The following is an 11,793-nucleotide window of genomic DNA, read 5'->3' as shown; positions in this document are numbered from 1 at the left end:
AGGCATTTGGCTGTACGCAAGATGCGAATATGTTGTGATTGGCACTACCTTGCTGGATATGTAAGCCAAATGTCAAGCGCTTGAGAAAGCACAAAAAGTGCTTTGTCCGGAACGTCACCTCTTGGAATGCATCAATTGCGGGATGCAAAGCACGTCTACTCTCCAAATTCAGCCACATATACTTTTGTCTTGCAAGCTATGCTTACATCTTGAAGGCATGTGTCTCTATGCAATATTTGCTTGAGGAGCTTCTTGTCCGGAGTGTGGACTCTTGGAATGCACTGATTGCAAGGTTTCCCTATGGCAAGCCCAGAAAGCTCTAGTCTGTTTTCAAAAAATGCAAAGCGAGTGCCTCTCTCCAGATGCATTCACATAAGCGTGCATCTTGAAGGCATGTGGATGTACGCAAGATGCCGATATGTCGTTCTTGGGACTACCTTGATCGCGATATGTATGCCAACTGTGGAGCGCTTGACAAAGCACAAAAAGTGCTCTGTCGGGGATGTTGCCTCTTGGAATTCACTAATTGCGTGATATGTGCAATAAGAGAAGTGCCAGAAAGATTTACAATGTTTCCAGCAAATGCCAAGAATGCTGACATGGGTTTAAAAACTACACCACACTTGGCATACATGTCAACCAAAGCATTACCAAGCACGACATCTTTTTGTAACAGCCCTTGCCTAACAATCTCAGCATGAATCTGCTTGCCCATGATAGCTGGAGACCTATGTGGAGATAATAAAAAATATACATCTCTCTCTCTCTCCCCTCTCTCTCTCTCTCTCTCTCTCTCTCTCTCTCTCTCCCCACCCCCCCCGCCCTGTTTTTGTCTTCTGTTTTCTCTTACCTTTGGACTCGGCAGCTAATGATGCACTCTAGTTTTTTAGTTATTTCAAAAATATTCACACACTCCTTTGCATGCAATTCTCTATTTTTAGAACTAATTCTTTTACTTTCTCTCTTGCATGGGAGGCTTGTGGACCCTATCTCTTATCTCCACGTAGCTTTAGGTTTACATGTGCGGATAATACCACCTTGCCTCCTATTACCACCTTTTGGTAATAAGCCACACTGCCCCACTTTGAATGTTTGAATTCATATCAAATTTTGTTGACACTTCTATAAAATGTATTCACCTTCTATGAGTCTTATAATACATTTTATTATCCATTTACATTATTAGCCCCTTTACTATTTTCTATTTTCTCTTACTAGAATGGCCACTTCTAAAGAGAGAAAATCATCTTACTAGACCAAAAATTAACTTTGGTGAAATTACCTTACCCTTGAAATCATAGCCATCATTGACTATGCATACATAGTCAATGTATACATAGAAGAGAGGTATTCTTGGTCCATTGTCTTTTTCTCTCAGGATCTACTTTTAGCACATTAACATCCTTCCAAAGTAGATGATCAATCTACTTGACACTTAAAAGAAAAGTTTCCATAAGTATGTATACCCATTTAGCACTAGCACATTTCCACAGTAGCTTGCAAGGCTACTCGATACTTGGATGAAAGCTATTTGCAAGTGTGCCACATGTGGTATGTATACACTTAGAAACTTTAAACATTGAATAAGAATGTGAGAAAATAAATTTCAACAGAGAGAATCATGTTATTCTTCAGAACATTTTCCATGGAACACATCGATGTACATAGATTAGGGCTTTGTGTATAACTCATTGTAGGTATCTACAAGGGTCATGCTATCCTTTAGTTGTGGCTCTTGTATCCATTTAGCATCTTCAAACAAATAATTTTTATAATTAACTACATACGTATACAAAACCTGAAAAGTTTTTCTTATGGTAAAGTATATGCTCAGGTTGTAATGTGTCCTTGGCTCCTTCAAATTCAACTTGGATCTTTTACTACTCAAGCTACATCATGTAGACCCATTCATTTGTTTATGAGATTCTCTCTAAATCTCCAAATTCAAAGACAAACACCTATTGGCTGTTGCCATCACCAATTTTGTTTAGTCCCCACACCGTCCTCGCCATAGCTGGCCCCCACTACCTAGCCCTAAGCTCTACTTCACTTCTCTATCTTTGTCTAGATTCACCTTCCCTTCACTAGCACCTCCTTGCACAGCTCCAAGGAAATGCAAACAAAAAGGAACCTCTTCTTTGTCTCACCTTCTCTCTCTCTCTCTCTCTCTCTCTCTCTCTCTCTCTCTCTCTCTCTCTCTCTCTCTCTCTCTCTCTCTCTCCAACATCACGAGCACTACCATTAAGAGTTTCTTTCAAGGGAGCACACAAAACTATAAGGGTATGCAAACGAAAATAAAATATTGCTCTTTGTTTCCTCCTCTCTCTCTCTCTCTCTCTCTCTCTCTCTCTCTCTCTCTCTCTCTCTCTCTCTCTCTCTCTCTCTCTCCCCCCTTCAACATCCACCTGTTTCGAGGCTGAACCCCACTTTGTTTGACTCTTTCCCTTTTCCTAGATCCATCAAAGCTTTTGTTGCTCCCTTATGGTCAATCAAGCAGTTGCGACAGACAATGCAAGAAAAGGGACAGGTACCTCTCTTTGTGCTTGCATACCTGCATCAACGAGAGAGACACAAAGAGAGATATACCCATTATGAGAGATCTACAGTAACTAGAAGAGCCACAATTTCTCTCTCTCTCTCTCTCTCTCTCTCTCTCTCTCTCTCTCGTGCAGCCATTTTTTGACCTAGTAGATAACAATTCACTCTTTCGATCATAACTTCTTTATCCAAATTCCAATTTGGGTGATATATAGCCTCAATCAAAGAGTACTACCCTCTACGCATTGATGTAAAGAGATAAATTTTTAGAGTTATGGAAGACACTTTTATAGAAGCATTTTTGAAGTGAACAGATTCAAGAAAATTGGCTCTCATCTGTTATTCTACATACAATGTCTTCTGACACGGTTGTTCTTCTTCAAAAAGGTCCACAAAATTGTGGAAAATGATCCAGAATATCCTAAGTGGAGAGATAGCAACACAACCACCCAACCAACGACATCAAAAACCATGATCATGGTATACTTGGTATCGTTGCAACACTAAGGGTACTTGTGGTTGAGAATGAGAATCTCAAGAGGACACTTGAGATGCAAACAACACGTTTGATGCAATTTGAAGAGGAAGTCAAGAAATGTAAATGCTCTCTTGTAGACTTGAATTCTTTGAAGGAGAGCACGAGAAAAGTAGAGCATGACCATGTACTGAAAGAGGAGAAATTTGACACCATTAGTCGGGATATATGCGCATGAATAATGTATGCATAAACATGTTTTGGGCTGATGTATGTGGTAGCAATGTGGTTCCCAATTCCTCACTCATGTAAGATATGGTTCAAACAAAGAATTTTGAGAATGTCGATGTGGAGGAGTTGAAGGAACAAGAACGATGTTTCAAGAACATTGTTATTCATGGAATTCCCTTCTCTTGCCATTTTTATCAAATATTTCTTCAAAACCCACTTTGGCATGTCCAAAGCTATGGTCTATGGAGCACATAGAGTGAGTAAGCAAGGGGATCCTCGCTTGGGGAACGGCCAATTGTATGCACCATGACGGATGAGACCAAACAAAAGATTATCCTTGATAATAGTTGGATATATTTGAGGGATACAAAATGTTTTCTATGTGAAGATCACACTATTAAGCAACAAAATATGCGTTGCAAGGCATATGAGGAAAAGAAGAAGCAAAAAAAGGAGATGTCTCACGAAGAAAATGTGTCCAAGGAGGATGCAAGTCCCTTGAACAAATAGGGATGCGTGACATATGAGACCGAGTTACAATTGAAAATATGATTTTGGAATTGTAATGGATAGCCATGGAATGTGGGGGTTAGCATTGACGAACTAACAAGCAAAACCAATGTTGTACTTCGTGTGAAACTTGAGAGCATGATACACAAAGGATTAACAACTTGGAGGATTACAATGTACATTCATTGATGTGGTCAAATAATCTCAAGAAACAAAGAGGGCAAGAAGGGGTAGCATGTATGGTTAAGAAAGGATTGGAAGATTTTGTATCCATTGTGAATGTAGCCGGTTGCTATATTCCTCATCATGATTCCCCCTTTTATGCTTGCATGGATAGAGATCAAATATTTTTTGATGTAGAAGAGGACATTTCTTATTTCAAAGGTGAAGGTGATGTTATTGTATTTGGGGATATGAATGCTCGCACAAAAACATTGCAACATGATGCTCAAAAATTTGATATGCCATATATTTCAAGGGACTTGGAGGAAGTTCACTTGTATGATCGTTCTTCAATGGATGAGAAAGAGCCGGATCACTATGGAAGGTTACTTTTACACATGTGTAATAGCATGGGTATGCTCATTGCCAAGGGTGTATGTTTGTGGAGTGGAACCAATGGATTTACATGTAGGAAACATAATGGGGATAGTGTGATTGACTATATGCTACTCTTTGAATCCATCATGTATCACATAAAGAGTTTTATGTTTGGGTAGTGGACCTAGAATCCAACCATCATACCTTATATATTGACCTTTCATGTGGAGAAGCAACTAAGCATGATAATCTTAGCCAAAGGGAAGATAAATTATTACTATGTATGGATTTCAAACGAGCACCAATGTACATTGAAATGGTTGAGCAAAAGCTATGGATGTGGCAAAGCTTCAATATGACACACCATTGGAAACTAAATAGGAATCTTTCAAGAAAGTTATTTATACTTGTGCCAAAGAACTCTTTACCATAAAGCATCGCCATGGTATCAACAAAGATAGATCACGTAAAAGTGGTCTGAATAAGAAAGTCAAGATGCTCAAAAGTCCTTGATAAATCTTGATACAACTATAGACAAAGACAACTATCATAGTCATTTGCGTACATACAATGCATTGATTCAAAAGAAGAGAATATGATAGGAAGTAAAGCTACAATTTTTTCAAGTCCAAGAAAAGGCATATGCATGTGGAAGATTTTGGAGAAACTTGAGGGGCAAGCGAGTTGAGATATTTGGTAACTTGAGTCTTGTGGATATGTACACACATTGTAGGCAGTTATATGAGCAATCAAATGCTAAAAAAATACCATTTTATGGTTCACTCCCATGTATACCCTCTTTTTTTACTATTGAGGATGTATGCGGTGGCCACTCGCAAAGCGGGAGATCTTCAAGGTACCAAGCCGGAGATGATCAAATGGATGGGAGATTTTACCCATGAATGGATGTGTGATATGTTCAACCTTGCACTTGAACATGGTATGCCTTATGATTGGAGTACTAATTGGGTTGATCCTTTGCATAAAGGAGAGGATGTAAAAAATATAAACAACTACCCGACTATAATGATTGGGTCTCTTATGGAAAAGTTGTTTGGGTGCATAATGGAGATGAAATTGAGTGATTGGGCTGAAGAGAATGACAAGTGTGCAAAAAGACAAGCAGGTTTTTGTCGATGCCATAGAACCATTGACCATCTTGTCACTTTTCGTGTTCTCATGGAGGAAAGTCAGCTGAAAGGCAAGCAATTGTATTATTGTTTTGTGTAATTTAAGAAAGCCTTTGATATGATTCCACATAACAATTTGTGGAGAAGGATAGAAGAACTCCACGTGCCAAGTGAGTTTATGCTTGCGGTTTCTCAAATCTATGAGAAGGCGATTTGTCAATTGCGCATGGGAAGAGAAATTAAAAAAAAAAATGTAAGCACTATTGGTGTTAAACAAGGATGTCAATTGTCACCAACTCTTTTTGGTCTATGCATAATCAATTGGAACAAATGGTACTTGATTTTATGAAAGAAAAAGGCAGTGAAGAGGTCACTATTTTCAATGCGGTAATCATGCTTTTGTTGTGTGCAGATGATGTAGTGCTTATGGCACACACTTTAAAAGATGCACAAAAGTTATGGTTGTCCTTAAGAACTTTTGCTTGCATAGTGGGCTGATTGTGAATGAATCCAAAACAAAGGTTGTGCTTGTGAAAACCAACAATAATGAGAAACCATGCATTGTGTACAACAATGAGACACTTGAAGTTGTTGAGAGCTTTAAGTACCTTGGCCTTGAGGTTCCGTCCAATCACAAGTGGCATAATGTGCGATGCGTCATTTGGAAGTGCACTACAAGAGGCTCTTCACATTAGCGACGCTCACACAGCGACGCTCAAAAAAAAAATTCCCGGCGTCGCTATGAGCGTCGCTATAAGCGTCGCTATGAGCGTCGCAAATTTCTTTGTAAATTTGCGACGCTCATAGCGACGCTTATAGCGACGCTCATAGCGACGCCAGCTGGGGTAAAAAAAATAACCGAGCGCGCCCAAAAACTCAGATCTCAGATCTGAGTTTTTCGGCGCCCTCAAGCAAAGAGCAGGTAACGCTCTCCCTCACTCTCTCTCTCTCTCTCTCTCTCTCTCTTTTTCTTTTACACACACACACACACACACACACACACACGCACGAGGAGAGGAAGGAGAGACAGGTATGCTCCTTCCCTCTCCTCATTCTCATGTTCCCTTCCTTTCTTTCTCTCTCCCTCGCTCTCTCTCTCACACACACACACATACACACACACATATAGTGTTTTTGAGAGAGAGAGAGAGAGAGAGAGAGAGAGAGAGAGAGAGAGAGAGAGAGAGAGAGAGTGCAAAAACGCACACACATACATAAACAAAGAATGCACACACACATTGAGAGAGAAAAAGAGAGAGAGAGCATGCATAAACAAAAAACGCACGCATTGAGAGAGGAAAAGAGAGAGAGAACATGCATAAACAAAAAACGCACACATTGAGAGAGGAAAAGAGAAAGAAAACATGCATACGATCCAAAAAAACGCACACACATTGAAAGAGAAAGAAAGAGAAACTAAGGGAGCGTCGTAGGAAACTAATTAAAATTAAAAGACCTAAAGATCTAGCCGACGAGGAGTTGAACTGAAGACCTATTATTCAAGAGAGAAATGGCATAATCAATCTATCATACTTGGCATGGGTGATAGAAAGGTTATACCATTTATCTCTTTTTATTGGCACACACATCCACACACGCGCACACACACAGGAAGAAGAGAGTTATAACGTCGTAGGAAACTATTTTAAAAGACGTTAAAGATTAGGTTATATGTAGACTTACATTAAATTAGATTTAGGTTTATTTTTAACTAGATTTACATTTATTTAAGCTAGATTTAGATTTATGTTATATTAGATTAGATGCGGGTCTCCATAGACTGCGATGCCTGCATGAAGCGGGTGAAGAAAGCCCTCAATGGAATATAGGGTATTGCTGCCTTCTCTCATAGTGGGCTCCGTCGATCCAAAAGTACTGGTGAAATGTCTTCAGAAGATAGGGAAGAAGGTGGATCTTCAGGGCGGCAAGAGTCACTACATCCCCGACACAATGACCATCTAGACAACCTCTAGTCATTAGACTTACGTTAAATTAGATTTAGCTTTATTTTTAGTTAGATTTACGTTTATTTAGATTTACGCTTATTTACGTTAGATCGAGTCCACGCAAGAATTACTTACGGTTTAGGGTTTAGAGTTAGACGAACAGTGAAAAGATCTACTGTGAAAAGATGTTAAGATGAAGTGAAGTGCTACAGCTAGAGAAGAGGCAAAGGGATTTTGTCCACTACATGCAGTATCATGTAGACGTGGGTGTCTAGATTTCTTGTACCCACAAATATAGGTATTGACCAATAAAGACGAGATTATAACCCGGTGGTTCTGATCTCCGTGCACCTCTAGACCGAGGTGTGCGGGGATTGGACATGACTAGAGAATGTGAGGTAAGAGAGAGAGAGAGAGAGAGAGAGAGAGAGAGAGAGAGAGAGAGAGAGAGAGAGAGAGAGAGAGAGATAAGACGAAGAATGCCAATAGAATATTAAATTTGTTGTCTAGGTTATAAGTTTTTTATCCTCATTATGAGTAGCGACGAGGATGTGGGACCGTCCAACCGAAACACCTATCTCTCAACGAGGGTCTTATGTCCTTGTAATCAATGCAAGCATGCTGTGCGACGGACAAGACGTGTTTCTTTGCAGCACGTTCGTGAATTTGGCGAGTTCGATCCATCTATTATAGATCGAGTTGTTGCCAATTATAACTCGTCGGACTCTGACGCTGGCCAACAAGCAGCAATCTTGCAACCCAATAGACGTATTCGCAGGCGCTTTGGTCAAGCAGCATATGTGAGGCCACAAGATGTAGCCTCTGACAGCTCGGGGGATGATCATGCAGAGCACATTCCCAACGAGGCAATGTTTGAGCCCGAGATTGATGAAATGATCGAGACGATCATGGATTCAGAAAGGCTTATCTATGATGATATGAAAAGTGAAGCCGATACATCATTGTATAATGGAGCACGTATGTCTAGATTGAAAGTACTCCTGGTTCTTCTCAACATGCAGGCAAAGTTTGGATGGAGTGACACTAGCGTCACAGCGCTTTTCAGGTGATCTATTACAATTAGTTTACTTTAATAGAACTCATGGTGTATAATGATCTGATAGATTTTTACACGACTGTATCATATTTTTATGTTGTGTAGATTGCTGAAAGAGCACATTCTACCAGCTGACAATGTGATGCCAGATTCCCGAGATGAAGCAAGAAAGATTTTGCGAAACTTGGGGATGGATTACAATTCTATCCACGCTTGTCCTAATGACTGCATTCTTTTCAGAGGGGAATACACAGACATGGAGAAGTGTCCGAAATGTGATTCCGAAAGATATCGAGTAGATCTCCACGGGACAAAAATTCCACAAAAGGTTTTGCGACATTTTCCTTTGCTTCCTCGCATCAAGCATTTCTTCGAATGTAAGTCCATGGCCGCCCTAGCATCATGGCATGAGGAGAATAAATCTTCGGATGGTGTGCTACGAATTCCTGCAGATTGCGCAGCCTGGAAACATATAGATGGAACATGGTCGGATTTTGCCAGGGAAGCTCGAAATTTGCGCTTAGGCCTGGCTATGGATGGCGTAAATCCATTTGGTCAAAGATCAACATCTTACAGTGTATGGCCCGTTGTCATCGTCAACTACAACATTCCCCCGTGGTTGACTACGAAGAAGGGGCACCTATGGCTAAGCTTGATTGTGCCAGGGCGATATAAAGTGGGGAATATGGATGTGTATCTTCGTCCACTATTGGAAGAGCTACAACAATTGTGGATTGGCATAGAGGTGGTGGATATGAGCCGACACACAGGACGACGGAATGCTTTGATCAGAGGTATTCTAATGTGGACCATGCATGACTATCCCGGGCTAACAGAATGCTCAGGTGATCTATTGACACTCCTCTCTCAGACACTGTAAATCTGGTTTTTCCCCATAGTTGATCTATTATCATGTGTATACATGCAGGGCTTCAAACAAGCGGATACAGAGCATGTGTCACATGTGGACCTAGACTGAATGCACGTAGGGCACCCTCACTGAAGAAGCAAATCTACGAAGGTCATCAAGCGTATCTTCCGGAGAATCATGTGTTACGCGACGGCTTTTTGGGAAGAGAGCCACCAAGGATGTCTGCACAAGCATGGTTAGAGCAGAAGGAGATGTGCGATGACGGATTGCCTCCAGGGATGAAGAGACTATCTCTATGGTACGAGTTACCATACTGGCCTCGACTCGTGATCAATCACTTGCTCGATCCAATGCACATATTCAAGAATGTGGGTAATCTACTATGGGACCATTTGACCGGCAAGAAAGATACTTTGGGAGCCAGAGTTGACCTTAGAAATGTGGATCGTATGGAGCAATATTGGCCGCAAACAGCGTCTGATGGATCGATAAAACTTCCTAAAGCACCATGGATTTTCACAGGAGCCCAAGAACGCAAAGTAAAAGAGGCCATTCGATCTTTGCGGACCCCCACTGGCGTAATGCACTCGCTCCGAACGTGTTTTACTAAAGAAGGAAAGCTTACCGGTTTGAAGTCACACGATTGGCATAAAATGTGTCAGGTACGTTCATAGTGGACTTTAATATCATTGCATAAAATGTGGACTTTAATATCATTGCTGCACATACTTTACAGTTTATTTTACCGGTTGCCATTGAGGGATGTTTGTCTCTCGACATCCGTAACACAATCTACAAACTTGCAAAGCTGGTGCAATGGATCTCACAAAAGGAGATCGACGTAGACTCCATACCATTCGCCAAACTAAATGCTGCGGAGCTTGTGTGCATGTTTGAGAAACATTTTCCTACTACAATGCTAACCATTCAGGTGCATCTTCTTATTCACATAGTTGATGAGGTGGAAATAGCTGGCACAGTTCATTCCAGATGGATGTTCTTCTTAGAGCGTTTCATGAAAACGCTTAAGGGATATGTGCGTCAAAAGGCACGTCCGGAGGGTAGCATGGCAGAAGGTTGGTTGGTATCAGAGTCCCTAGTGTACATTGGAGAGTGGCTAGACGGATTTGATAAATCCCGGGACACGCTATGGCGAACCATAGATGATGAGCGCATATCTGGGATTGTCATGTGCAATCTCGGTGTTGAGAAGAAGATGACGGAAGATCTAGAGGCTAAAATCAACCGATTTTGCATGCTTCACAATCCAGTGATGCAAAAGTGGATTTCACAATATGAGGATGCAAAGCAAGAGCGACAAAGGGCACGAATCGAGTGGAGACGGGGAAGACGACCACCGATGCACTATCCAGCGGTTCTGGAGAGCCTACCAACCTTCATGAGCTTAAGATGGTTGCACAACCAATTGAAAAGCGCACAACAATGCGGTGACGAAGTGACTGAAGAAGAGTGGGAGTACTCTCGGGGTTGCGCGACCAAGGTAAGTTTGCAATGTACGACTAGCAAGTGACTTTATTTATAAACGTTTGAACGGCCACTCATAATCTTTGTTCGTTGTAGTATAAGTCATACACAGCAGCATGGTGTAAAGGTCGACATTTTAGGGTGGAACGAATCGACAAAAAGCGTTTTACTCAAGATTGTGGAATCATGGCAAAATTTGAACAGTCTAGTCGACGACGTTCCTCTGATGCAGATCCCGTGGTGGCGGAACTCACTTACTTCGGCACGCTGCAAGAGATTTTGAGGATCGATTACAGAGGATTTTTTGTCGACTTATTCGACGTGAAATGGTTCAAGATAATCATGGAGGGTCGCAACGCTACTGTGCGTAGAGGAGAGTCTGGTTTTCTTGAGGTGGATTCTACTAAGAAATGGACTGACCTAAGAGACACTTTCGTACTACCCGAGCATTGTGAACAAGTAAGTATATAAATAGTTAACATCCCCCTTTTACAAGTTATGTGCTTGAAGGCTCTCATGTAAGTTATGTGGCTCTGGCAGGTAGTATTTCATCCTACAAAGTCTACATCAAACTGGTGGTACGTCATAGAGGTAGCCCCTCGTAGTGCAAGGACGTATGAAGGCTACCATGTGCCAATCACAACGACATCAATGGAGGAGATTAGAGAAGATGCTCAATCAGAAGCCACTGCGGTGGTGCCAGACGAGCATCAAGATGCTACTACTCTATATGGGGTGCATGCAGAGGAGCTACAAAATGAAACAGAGGATATGTGTTTAAACGGAGAGCTCTATATAGATATAGGAAGTTATGCTGAGTTATGCGAGGATGAGAGAGAGATCTCTTAAAGCCACAAATATTGTATTTGAACAATTTTGCTCCGTGCTGTAAAAGCTCTGTTTTCGACTTGCCTCTTCTATCACTCGATTCATTGCGTCATTGTATTTATATACGTCATTACGTCATTGTATTTAATGGTCTTTGCGTCATTGTCTACTCTATTCATTCA

Source organism: Adiantum capillus-veneris, chromosome 7 (genome assembly GCF_014529385.1).
Source record: "Adiantum capillus-veneris isolate H3 chromosome 7, ASM1452938v2, whole genome shotgun sequence".
NCBI classification, from domain to species: Eukaryota; Viridiplantae; Streptophyta; class Polypodiopsida; order Polypodiales; family Pteridaceae; genus Adiantum; species Adiantum capillus-veneris.
Note: the sequence above shows the minus strand (reverse complement) of the source record.